We start from the raw sequence: 12,394 nt of genomic DNA, 5'->3' as shown, positions 1-12,394 counted from the left end.
CCGAACAGGCCATGAAGGCCCAACGGTACCGACCGGCCGCCGTGTCATCCTCAGACCATAGAGGTCACTGGATGCGGATGTGGTCAGGCATGTGGTCAGTACACCGCTCTCCCGGCCGTATCTCAGTTGCCGAGACCGGAGCCGCTGCTTCTCAATCAAGTAGCTTCTCAGTTTGCCTCACAAGTGCTGAGTGCAACCCACTTGCCAACAGCGCTCGGCGGACCGGATGGTCACCCATCCAAGTGCTAGCCCAGCCCGACAGCGCTTAACTTCGGTGATCTGACGGGAACCGGTGTTACCACTGCGGCAAGGCCGTTGGCGATACCAAGATAGCCAATACAAAATTATGCTTCTTCATGTTCGTACTTCGTACAAACAGCGGCAAATTTGAAAGAACTCGGTAGCAGAAGATTTATCAGTTTGACAGCTGCGGCTGTAGCCTTATTGACGTCTAGCAGACAAATTCTTGAGTAAGCATTCATTTAAAAAAATTAAATGAAGTACTTCTAGCTGGGCTGCAAAAATAGTTAAGCACCATTTCAAATACAGAATTCTAGAGACTCAAAAAAATTGAATGAAATGCCACTCCGTTACCCTTTAAGTTCGTGTGTCTATATTTTCTACGAGTTGCAGAAATAAAATATTGAAATGAAATTAAAGGACTTTATCAGAACAGTTCCCGATAACATTTTCGCTTTTCTGCTTCTGAAGCACTTCTGGTCATTGTTTGAAAGAATTAAAGGGATGTCGGACAACCCGGAATCCATTCTATTTGCTTGGCTCAGGTCACCAATTTTTTGTAGTTCGAATTAGGAAATGGTATAACACTTATCTAACAAGGGGCCTTTACGTACTGATCTTCCATCCTCTATTTTTTCATACGTACAGGATATGAAGGTCGTTGGTCACATATCTGTTTCCTAAAACACTGTGATGCATTCTCAAAAATTCGAAAAATCTGCTTTGAAGGTTGGAAGATTTCTAATACAGTATTAAATAATTAGATAAAAAATGAACAGCTAACGAGTAAAAATGAATGGGTCTTTAAAAAGTTTGGTTACCAGTGAACTTGCACCCAAAGATAGTTTACCCATCGCTAATCCAGCTGTCGCTGCGTAATTCCTTCCCAGACAGGGATAGAAGTCCGGTGCTATCATTTATTTTATAGTCTCCCTTAGCTATAAGGCCGCTTGACATTTGTTCCAGTGTGTCTATTTTCACACAAAGATCACACTGGTATGATGGTAATTGTCTGGCGTTAGTTTTCTCATTAATTGGTATTGCGTGATTAATTATTTAATACCACGCGGATTCCACTTCTGAAGGTATGGTAGTCGCTGTCTTAATTTCTCTGCTTATTTTCCATTTAAGTTGACTGTATTTTGTTTCCAACATTTATCTAGCTGGACGAACATTTAGTTTCTAAAACGAACTAATAATAGCTCCAGTACTCCGCAGAGTTGTCTTGCATTTCTAGAAATGGTTCTCTTTGATTTTAATATCCCAACGGCTTTAGCATATTCTGCCAATGCGTTGTCGAGCGTGGTCGAAAATATTATGAGTTGCAACAATCGATTTATAACTTACCTTTCATTGGCGGTCGTGCTGTTCATTCCATTACTTTTGGCAAGTGGTGGTTTCGGCGCCACCCTATTACGAAGACGAACGAGAAGCGTTGTACAACAGTGCCTCCAAGCTCTCCTCTGGAGCTTCCTCTTATGCGCCCTTACCGAGCTACAGAAATGGGCATCACATCTCTGGACACCCATCTCCTCTCTCACCAACATAATCATTCCTGCTGTAACTAGCCTACTTTGATTCCAGTTTCCATTTGGACAGCTCTTCCTCCTGCACACTGGACTCGCATTCGGGAGGACGTCGGTTCAATCCCGCGTCCGGCCATCCTGATTTAGGTTTTCCGTGATTTCCCTAAATCGCCCCAGGCAAATGCCGGGATGGTTCCTTTGAAAGGGCACGGCCGACTTCCTTCCCTTCCGTCCCTAATCCGATGAGACCGATGACCTCGCTGTCTGATCTCCTCCCCCAGAAACAACCAACCAACCAACCTCCTGCACAACTGAACCCATTTTTGGTCCTTTCACAGGCTACTAGTCTGGTTTGCGGTCGGCTGTCGGGGAGAAGGTCAACCTGCTGTCCCTAAGCGCCCATACGTCGTTTGTTGTGGATTTTATCCCTCACCACTTACTCGTCCGACTGCCACATATTCATCATTTGTTAATTATTGGATGGCACTTGAAGATCTTCCGTTATTGGTCGTGCAATAAGAAAGAGAAATTACAACTGAAGCAGATTTTTATTCCATTAATAAGTCCATATCACATACACATGGCTATAATTAGATTTTAAATATTCACGGGGTCCTATATTTTCTAGATCAACATCAATTTTGACATAGTTGAGATTTTATAATTGACACACACACGTCATTTGATATGGAGGTACTTATTATATAGGGAGTTCGGAAGTTCCCAATACAGACTTCTAGGACTTGTGCAGGGCAATGAGTACGTAATATTTTGAATAGAAACCCATGTCCGGAAAAGTATCGTTTCCGTGCTACAGCCGTTTGACAACATGTTCGTTAGGTAGGTATGTAACAGGATACTCATGGTAGGGGTGGTTACGTCAGATCAGCTGATGTCATTTTTTACGCTACCTCTCTGACCAGGTTCGTGCCTCATTCACGTGTCTGTGAGTGTTAGAGCAACATGGTTGAGTATACGTTTGCACAATACACCGACATGATCCTTATGAATGGCAAAGCTCGCGGTAATGGAAGAGCTGCTCGTCACCTTTACCAAGATCGTTCTCCACAACGTCCGACTCCATCGCATACCCTTTTCGTCACAATTGCGCAACGTCTTCGAGAAAGGGTACCTTCACCGCCAGCAGGCGTGACTGTGGTGCTCCAAGGAGACGCCGCACACCCGAACTGGAAGAGGCCCTATTGCATCACGTTGAAGAGAACCCGTCAACGAGTAAACGAGCAATTTCTGCGGCTGTTAATGAGTGAAATTTTATAACAAGTGGTATACTGGTTCCCGCCTATTCAATTACTTGCAAAAGTGGTCGCGTTACCACATGTTTTCAAACGGTTGTAGCATGGAGACGGTACGTTTCCGGGCTTGAGTTCCAATTCAAAATATTTTCTCCTCAGTCCCCTCTACAAGTCTAGAAAATTGTAACTGAAATTTCCGGACAACCTGTATAACTGATCTTGTGTTCTACTGTTAAGGGTACAAAATTTATTATGTTGTAGACATTGATGTACATACATTTGTTTGTTTGTCCTTTGTATCGAATGCAGTGTATGCAGTTATCGGTCTGGTAAATATCTTACCCGCAACTTTCGTTCGGTATGCAGCAATAGGTCTTTTAGCAAATGCTTACAAGATGTGAAGTACCAAGCATACCTTTTCAAGTGGCAGTGGTAGAATTTTCGCGCAGTTTGCTTTACATTTCAGGCAACAAAGAGAGAAATGTGTGAAAGAAGTAAATTTAAGTGCATATTACAGTAAATATCTCATCCTTTTCCTTAAAGGTCAGCAAGTGTCTAGTATCTCTATCATATTTTTCATTCATTTTATCATTTCATAATTACTTCTTGCGATAGACAAATTATGTAAAGATAGATCTGGATATGAGGTCGCATATCTATTTACCTATGTCTATGTGCTTCGGGCAGAAGGGTGGGAGGGGGATGGGGGTGGGGGGAGGGGGGCGGGGGGAGTTGGACGTGGTCGAGTTCTACCGTTTCACCTAATTCCTTACCTCACATTTTTCATTCTTCGCACTAATACGAACTGTATAGAGATTAATGGTCATCTGTCGTGCGCTGAAAAACTAAAATCTTCATGAAAAACAAAAGAAATCTTATCTACCTTTACCAACAACACTAGGTTCGAATATAAATCCACTAATCTATAAAGTCTTAGCCTTGTGTAAAGGACTCTCTGGTGACGTCTTCCCATCAAAAATACAATTTCTTTAGTATATTGTTAAGGTTACTAATAGAAATGTGCAGAAATAGATGTAACTGCGTTTGAGCGAAGCTGTTTCATCCCTTTTTTCCTTAACGATCAGCCAGTGTATAGTACCATATTATTTCACTCGCGGACGTTGTTAGAGAGACGACAGAAAACATTTGTTTCTGGTAAATCACTCTTCTCGTTAGTTAATATTTTCTATATAACTACGTAAGTATGGATCTAAATGCGAGTGTATGGGAAGGAGAAGTAACTTTATATGTAACATTTAAGGTGACTACAAGTTCTCCTACACCATATCATCTCCAAGTTTTTGTGTTCCGTTGCGAACTCTCACATAATTTATACTAACATAGTTGAGCTATGATTTATACAAGTTAAACCTTATAGAATTGGTGTTTTAACTGTGTAGCTGATGGTATAGGAATTGTGTAGTATATTTACTTGGACAATTGTAATAGTGTTTGAAAATTGTCTGAATCAACATAACCTAACTTAAATTTAAGTTAATAAATGAAGTCCTAAACGTAAAATCATGTACATCACGTAACGTAGTGTCGTAGTTTTTGCTCACAACTGAAGTCACTCGCATCATATAAATACGTGGGACTAACAGTATGTGAGTATAGGAAGAGGAAGATGAAATTGGGCTCAGATATACGTAAAACAAATCACGGGCTTCATTTCAGTAGTCCAATAGTAGTTATATATCAATTAATCTTAAACAAATATTGTAAAGCGTGTACTCGAATACTGATTAAACGACGTGTGGGATTCATGCCAGAATGGGACACTGGGAGTGTATATACAGAGTTATTCATTAGTACTTCTAATGATTCCGAAGATAACTTTGAGAAAAGTACAAGACACATTGAAAATAAACACATACCAGTGGATAGAGAATCGCTCCAAGTTTGTAACTCACATTATAGGTGCTCAATTTGGGCACAGTTTGTGAAACGGCAAACATCAATACGAGCGTGCTACTTATTGAAGTCTGGCACGATTTGTTTGGGCACGCTTGACAGACCCCATTATGGAAATCTGTTCATTGGGTTGTCTGTCAACAAGTGCGAACTAATTTGATATGATACCACAGAGTGGATGATTTGTCTCCAAGTTCTGACCTGTCTTCCCCTAGCGCCCACGGCTCGTATTACGAACTGACATTTGGAAAGATACTCTGTTAACTGATATGTCATTTTCTTTTATATCTTGTACTTTTCGCGCAGTCCACTTCTGAGGCCCTGGAGGTACTTACGAAAGGCGATGTGGTTATCACTTAATTTGACTACCAATAGTGTGTAACAGGAGGGCTGAATTATCTACAAAAGGAGACAAAGAAAAGTTGCATAATATAAGGCAGACACATATACAGAAAATTCAAAGAACGCACACTGATGAGTCAGAACATGACCACTGCCTTCGGTGAGATTGAATGCCGGTAGTTAGTGTTTGGGTCATGCAACGTGTTTAGGAAAGTATACAGCATAAACCACCGAAGACTTGTGCCGCAAAATTGAAGAAATGGAAAGTGCTGTTGATATGCAGTTTTCACAGAATGAATTGCTGGTCAGGGACTCATATTGTTATCCAACCAACAGATTGTAGCAATTGTATTGTATTGTATGTTAACCGGGGACCTAGAAACCACGGAGAGGCTCCGTCCCCGCCGCAGCCGTATTGGTCCACAACTCCACGACGACTACCGCAGTCCACGTCACCCCCCACCACCCCACACCGAACCCAGGGTTATGATTGTAATAATACTTAGAAAGTGTATTTTTGTGCAGACATACACTTTTTTTAAATGAAACAATACCTATGGACATTAACAGACTGAAAGTAGGGTAAATCAGAATGTCAGTGGTGTTTGTTTCAGGATTCTAGTGCGGGTCGTTTAAGATCTATCGCATTTTGAAAAGTTCCCACACCGATACTTGTACAATACCTGTGGTAGCACACACTACAGAAGAGCACAAGTGCATGAAGTAGTTATGTAGATTCTGACCAGTAACGAGACAACTGACCATCACAGATTGTGTTCAAAACGACTACCGGCAGCGGCACTACACACTTCCAGCTTGATATGGAACGACTGGTGCACGCGTGCTGGCACTTCAGAGGAGATGTCCAAACAGGCTGCCGTAATACGTCCTTGCATATCATCGCATGTGGAATGAGACTGGAATAGAAGGGAGAACCGATAGAGGTACTGAAGGTACCCTCCGCCACACACCGTCAGGTGGCTTGCGGAGTATGGATGTAGATGTAGATGTAGATGGTATGTCCTTGTAGACAGCATCTTTCAGCTTTCCGCACAGAAAAAAAGTCTACAGACGTCAAATCCGAGGACTAGGCCGGCTAAGGTACAGGCCCTCTGCGTCCAGTCCAACGATGTGGAAACCATTCTTGAAGACATGCTGTAGTACTTCGTGCACTATGGGCTGGACAGCCATCATGTTGGTTTCCCAGGTTGCTCCTGGTCTGTAGAGGAATGTGGAAGATGGTCTTTTAGGAGGCTGCAATACTTGTGCGCGCTCAGTGTTCCGTCTATAATAAATGGGCATATGAGCTGATGGTTCAATATTCCACATCACACGTTTACACTCCACGGACGCTGACGTTCCACCTGACGAGGCCAACGGAGATTTTCAACAGACCAATAGTGCATGTTTCGGCCGTTTACCTGACCTTGTTAGGTACATGTGACACCACTAAAAAGATATGTGACACATCTGGAGTATCCTGTTTTAATGCCCATTTACAGAAGTTAACATGGTTCTTATAATCGTTTCCATGTGGTACTTTAGAACGAGGCATGTCGTCGACCGTTCCTGTCTTTCTGTATCTCCTCCATGTCCGAACAATGTCGCTTTGGTTCACTCTGAGACGCCTGGACACTTCTCTTGTTGAGAGCCATTTCTGGCACAAAGTAACAAAGCGGACGCGATCGAGCCGCGGTATTGACCGTCTAGGCATGGTTGAACTACAGACAACACGAGCCGTATACCTCCTTCTGGTCGGCTGTCGGACCCTTTCCCTGTAATGGGCGCTGCCCATGTATGGTTGTTTACATCTTTGGGCGAGTTTAGTGACAGCTCTGAACAGTCAAAGGGACCGTGACTGTGATTCAATATCCACAGTCAACATCTATCTTCAGTTGTGGGAACTAGCGTGATGCAAAACTTTTTTAGATGTGTGTATTTTGGGGTAACTCTTCCCTTATAAAATGATATTTTTGACTCAGAAACGGACGGTTCGGGCAATAAATGACGTAAGTTCGCGAAACTCTTGTCGACCCCTGTTCTCTAGTTTGGGTATTTTGACATTGGCCTCTCAATATATATATTCATTACTGTCATTTCTTGTTAACAATATCAGCTTATTCCCAAGAAAAAGCTGCTTTCACTCAGTTAATGCTCGTCAGAAATCGAACCTGCATTTGTATAGGACTTCCTTAACTCTTGTGCAGAAAGATGTGCACTATACTGCTGCATTTTCAATAAACTACCGCAAGAATTCAAAAGTCCTAGTAGTAACCCACGCGCTTTCAAATCTAAACTAAAGAGTTTCCTCATGGGTCACTCCTTCCATTCTATTGAGGAGTTCCTTGAAAAATTAAGCTCATTCTTATCTTACGTTGTTGATTGCGTTTGCTTAAACTTATGGCTTGACTTTTTTCAGGTTCATAAACATTTTATTTTTATCTGTTATTACTTTTATGTTGTAATTTCATGTACTGAGACGCTCCACGACCTTGGAAATTTGCTGCTCAATTTGGTCCTACTGAACTTGACATGTAAATAAATAAAATAAATATGGGTGGAAAATGCGTAGTACACTTGCCTCACTCATGCCACTTCCTCGTACGATTGCATGGGAGCTAACGAGGGGATCAATTGCAACAGCAGCAAGAGCATTAACTACACCCGTCTTCTGTCCTCACTTATTTCCCTTTGGTTCCGTGGTCTACGTGTCACCCTACCACTTTCACATAACTAGTTGAAGAAGCTGATAAATAATTGCCACGACGGTTGACGTCTATTGGGATATCTTGTCGTATGCACGGTACAGGAACGAACTGCATTCTTCCTATGTTCTCCATACATCATGAGCCCGTCGACCATTCCGGGATTGATAAATCCCATCGTCCACTCACGACCTATTACTTGGACTGTCACACACGAACTGACTAGCAAGGCACAATGCACGCAAGGAACAACCAAGCACGTTGTAAACAAACAAGACAACGTAGTACCTAGCAACTACGCGAATGGAACGGCACAAACAAGTGTCGGTGTAAACGACTCGCACTAGGATCCTACAGCAAACACCACTGACATTGTGATTTAACCTACATAGTCTGTTAATGCCAATAGGCATTGTGCCACTTAAAAAGGTGTATTTTTGCACAAAAACACACTTTCTAAGTGTTATTACAATCTGTTTATTGACTGACAATACGAGCCCTGACTATCAGTCCATTCGGTGAAAATCACGCATCAATTGCACTTTCAAAAAAATGGCTCTGAGCACTATGGGACTTAACTTCAGAGGTCATCAGTCCCCTAGAACTTAGAACTACTTAAACCTAACTGACCTAAGGACATCACACACATCCATGCCCGAGGCAGGATTCGAACCTGCGACGTAGCGGTCGCGCGGTTCCAGACTGTAGTGCCTAGAACCGCTCGGCCACTCCGGCCGGCACCAATTGCACTTTCCATTTTAGCAGTATCTGCGGTGTAAGTTTTAGATTCTTCGCCCTGTTTATGCGGAGCAGAGACGAATAGAGAACAATTCCAGAAACGGTAAGGAGGCATATGTGAGGGAACTCAGTGACATAAGCGAATTTGACAAAGGAAGGACTGTTATGGCCCGATGTTTGGGAAGGAGCATCAAGGAAACGGCGAAGCCAATCGGCTGCTCGCATGCTACTGTCATCAACGTCTACAGGAAGTGTATGAGACACAGTGAAACCACCAATGTCCGCCGCTCGTGGTCTCGCGGTAGCGTTCTCGCTCCCCGAGCACGGGGTCCCGGGTTCGATACCCGGCGGGGTCAGGGATTTTCACCTGCCTCGAGATGACTGGGTGTTTGTGTTGTCCTCATCATTTCATCATCATCCAGTAAAGTGGCGAAATTGGACTGAGCAACGGTTGGGAAATTGTACGGGCGCTGATACCACGCAGTTGAGCGCCCCACAAACCAAACATCATCATCATCACAGTGAAACCACGAGTAGGTTCAAATGGCTCCAAGCACTATGGGATTTAACATCTGAGGTCATCAGTCCCCTAGACTTAGAACTACTTAAACCTAACTAACTTAAGGACATCACACACATCCATGCCCCAGGCAGGGTTAGAACCTGCGACCGTAGCAGTCGCGCGATTCCGGACTGAAGCACCTAGAGCCGTTCGGTCACAGCGGCCGGCAAACCACGAGTAGGTGGCAAGGTGCCGGACGTCCACGCCACATCGCAGAACACTCTGTGAAGCAGAATAGGCGACGATTTGTGGCATACCTGACGGCAGGGTACAATGCTGGTAGGCTATCACAAGAGTTACGGAACACAGTGTTCAGTGCGCATTGCTGAAAATGTGGTTCCGCAGCAGTCTACCCCTTTGTGTTCCCCTGTTGACCCAATGACATCGTCACGACAACATTGCGATTGAATCTGGTACGGGATCACCGAGACAGGACAATGGATCAACGGAAACGTGTTGCTGGTCAGATCAGGCACATTTTTTGTTACACCAGGCCGCTGGTAGTGCACGGATATGCCATCATCCAGGCGAATGGCTGCTCGAAACACGCATCGCACAATGTGTTTATTGCGGACCGCTACGGTGTGGCCTCTTCCAGCAGGACAACTGTACTTGTAACAAGACTATAATAGTGTGACAGTGGTTGGAGGAACGTGATAGTGAATTCACGGTGATGTCTCGGCCACCAAACCCGCCTGATCTGAACCATGGGGAACGCAAATGGGACGCTGTCCGCGCCCACAAACCACAGGTCCATGCGCAGACGCCTGGTGCCTCACACCTACAAAAACCTCCCCCACCCAAGAGGACTTGTCGAATCCATCGGACGCAAGATTGCCTGCTGTACTGCGTTCGAAAGGTTTACCAATACGCGATTACGCAGTTGATCATAATGCTTTGGCTCAACAGTGTATTAAGAGGACATTTTAGGACGTAGAAGTTCGACGATTTGTAAATTAATATTTGGTGACTCTGCCAAAGTTTCAAGAACCAGGAGCTGGTATTACCCACAAAGCAGTTAGTTCTCAGTTGTAGTTGGTTCCTCACAAGGTAATGGTTGTGCAAGAATAGATAATTATATCCACATTAAATTCTTCACGTCAGTGATATTGGCAGAGGGACATTACGACGGGCGGTCAATAAGTAATGCAATACTTTTTTTGTGAAAGCAGGTTGGTTTTATTCAGGATTCCAATAACCATATTAGTCGCCACTATTTTGGCTACAAAACCCCATGTTCAACATAATCACCATTCAATGCAATGGCATTCGCCATCTTACTAGGAGGGCCTGCATGCCCGCATGATACCAATCTACAGGTCGATGTCAGAGCCAAAGTCTGTCTGCTTCAGTTATATGAATTGGTAGCGTCTGTCCTATCGGACAAGTCCATAAGAACAGACACCACGCATTCATATAGTTGATTTACCCGATGAGCAATGGATCCAACTTCTTCAGTGCAGATGCATAAGTACATACGACCTCCTGCAGGAATCTCAGAGCAGCGAGCAAGGATAAACTAAACAGGGACTGTCGACAGGTGGGAGCGTGGGTGGGCCGTGAGGCGTGTCGAGATAGTCCGCATAGTTGAGATAAAGACTGTGTCTCGGGTGGCGCAGTGGTTAACGCACCTACCTAGTAAGCAGGAGATCCTGGGCTCGAATGCCGGTCCTGCACATATTTTCACTCGTCGCCGCTGATGCCGTGTGATGTCCCGACGCAGCTGACATCACTGATCTCTTCCCTTTCCTTTTCCTCCCCTCCACCTTCAATTTACATGTACTGCCTGCTTCAATAACCTCCCTACCAGCCCCATCATCAACATACTGCCTCCCGCGGAGTGCATCCTTCATTTGGCCAAACAAATTGAATTCAGACAACGGACTCCATTTTCGATTTACTTGATTTAGTGCTCTGCGTTTTTTGTATTTCGCCTTTGATGAATGACAAGTGTTTCCTTCTATAAAGCCAAGCCCCATTTCCTTTATCCTGTACAACTGATACAACTCTAATGAATTCTTTATAATTTTAAAGAGCGAATGATTTAAAGCTTTTAAATGTTTTTGAAAAATTGTGATTTGACACAATGCGTGGATGTCATTTCTCTATTACAAATACCAGTTTTGTTCAAACTACAGGCCATCCTCGATCACGAAGAATGGTATTAATTATGCGTCGTGGATTACCGTGCCTTTGGTGGCATGACCTCAGTTACTGTCATTCTTCCTGCCTCTCGATGCTCTATTGTTTGAGCGAAACTGACACATAGCCATTGTGCTAGATCACGGTTTTGCAAAAATCTGGTGAATTCGACGTCGACAAATGGTTAAACTCCAGCCTCGAGCCGGCCGTTGTGGCCGAGCGGTTCTAGGCGCTTCAATCCTGAACCGCGCTGCTGCTACGATCGCAGGTTCGAATCCTGCCTCGGGCATGGACGTGTGTGACGTCCTTAAGTTAGTTAGGTTTAAGTAGTTTTAAGTCTAGGGGGCTGACGACCACAGATGTTAAGTCCCATAGTGCTTAGAGCCATTTGAACCATTCCAGCCTCCACCAATCCCTTCCCTTGAGGGTTTTTCGCTGACTGGCTGGTAAGCAACAGTTCCTTATTGTGACAGTCGCCCGACTTCAGGCTGTCGGATGCCAAAGAGCAAAACCATAAACATTAAACACCCGTCTTGCCGAAGCAGCAGAACGCCGTTGTGCGGTTCATACACAAGATTTCATTGCAGGAGAAGCAGTGTCGCAGACATATCATCAAGTGGCTACGGGAAAATGGATTGGGATTTGCGAACACTATATAGGTCTAAATCAGTGTTTCCTACGATCATGGAAAATCTAATGGAAGAATGACGGGTTTCCTTTATGCTTCGGCAATGACGCGAAAAGAAGACCTATAAAGCAATAATTTTTTCGTTCTAAAGACTACTTGTATAACATAATCATGGCCACAATTATTAAAATGTTCCGGGATGTTATGTCGTGGTCGAATGGATTTCATATTAAAACCCAACGTTTGGTCCCTATCTGCGGAGAACATTTCCAAGGGGGATCGTTGCTTCTTTGAGTGCTGGCTCGCCACTGATGGCAGCAAAATTCCGTTTACGCGTGCTTCCT

At 43.9% G+C, this 12,394-nt stretch overlaps 1 pseudogene; it reads right to left on the bottom strand.

Moving 5' to 3' along the window:
* Positions 1 to 202: 202 nt before the first annotated feature.
* LOC126164113 (5S ribosomal RNA) lies at positions 203 to 320 on the bottom strand (annotated as a pseudogene).
* Between the last annotated feature and the right edge of the window lie 12,074 nt (positions 321 to 12,394).

This window comes from Schistocerca cancellata, chromosome 2 (genome assembly GCF_023864275.1).
Source record: "Schistocerca cancellata isolate TAMUIC-IGC-003103 chromosome 2, iqSchCanc2.1, whole genome shotgun sequence".
In the NCBI taxonomy this organism is placed as follows: Eukaryota; Metazoa; Arthropoda; class Insecta; order Orthoptera; family Acrididae; genus Schistocerca; species Schistocerca cancellata.
This window is presented reverse-complemented; position numbering and strand designations above follow the sequence as displayed.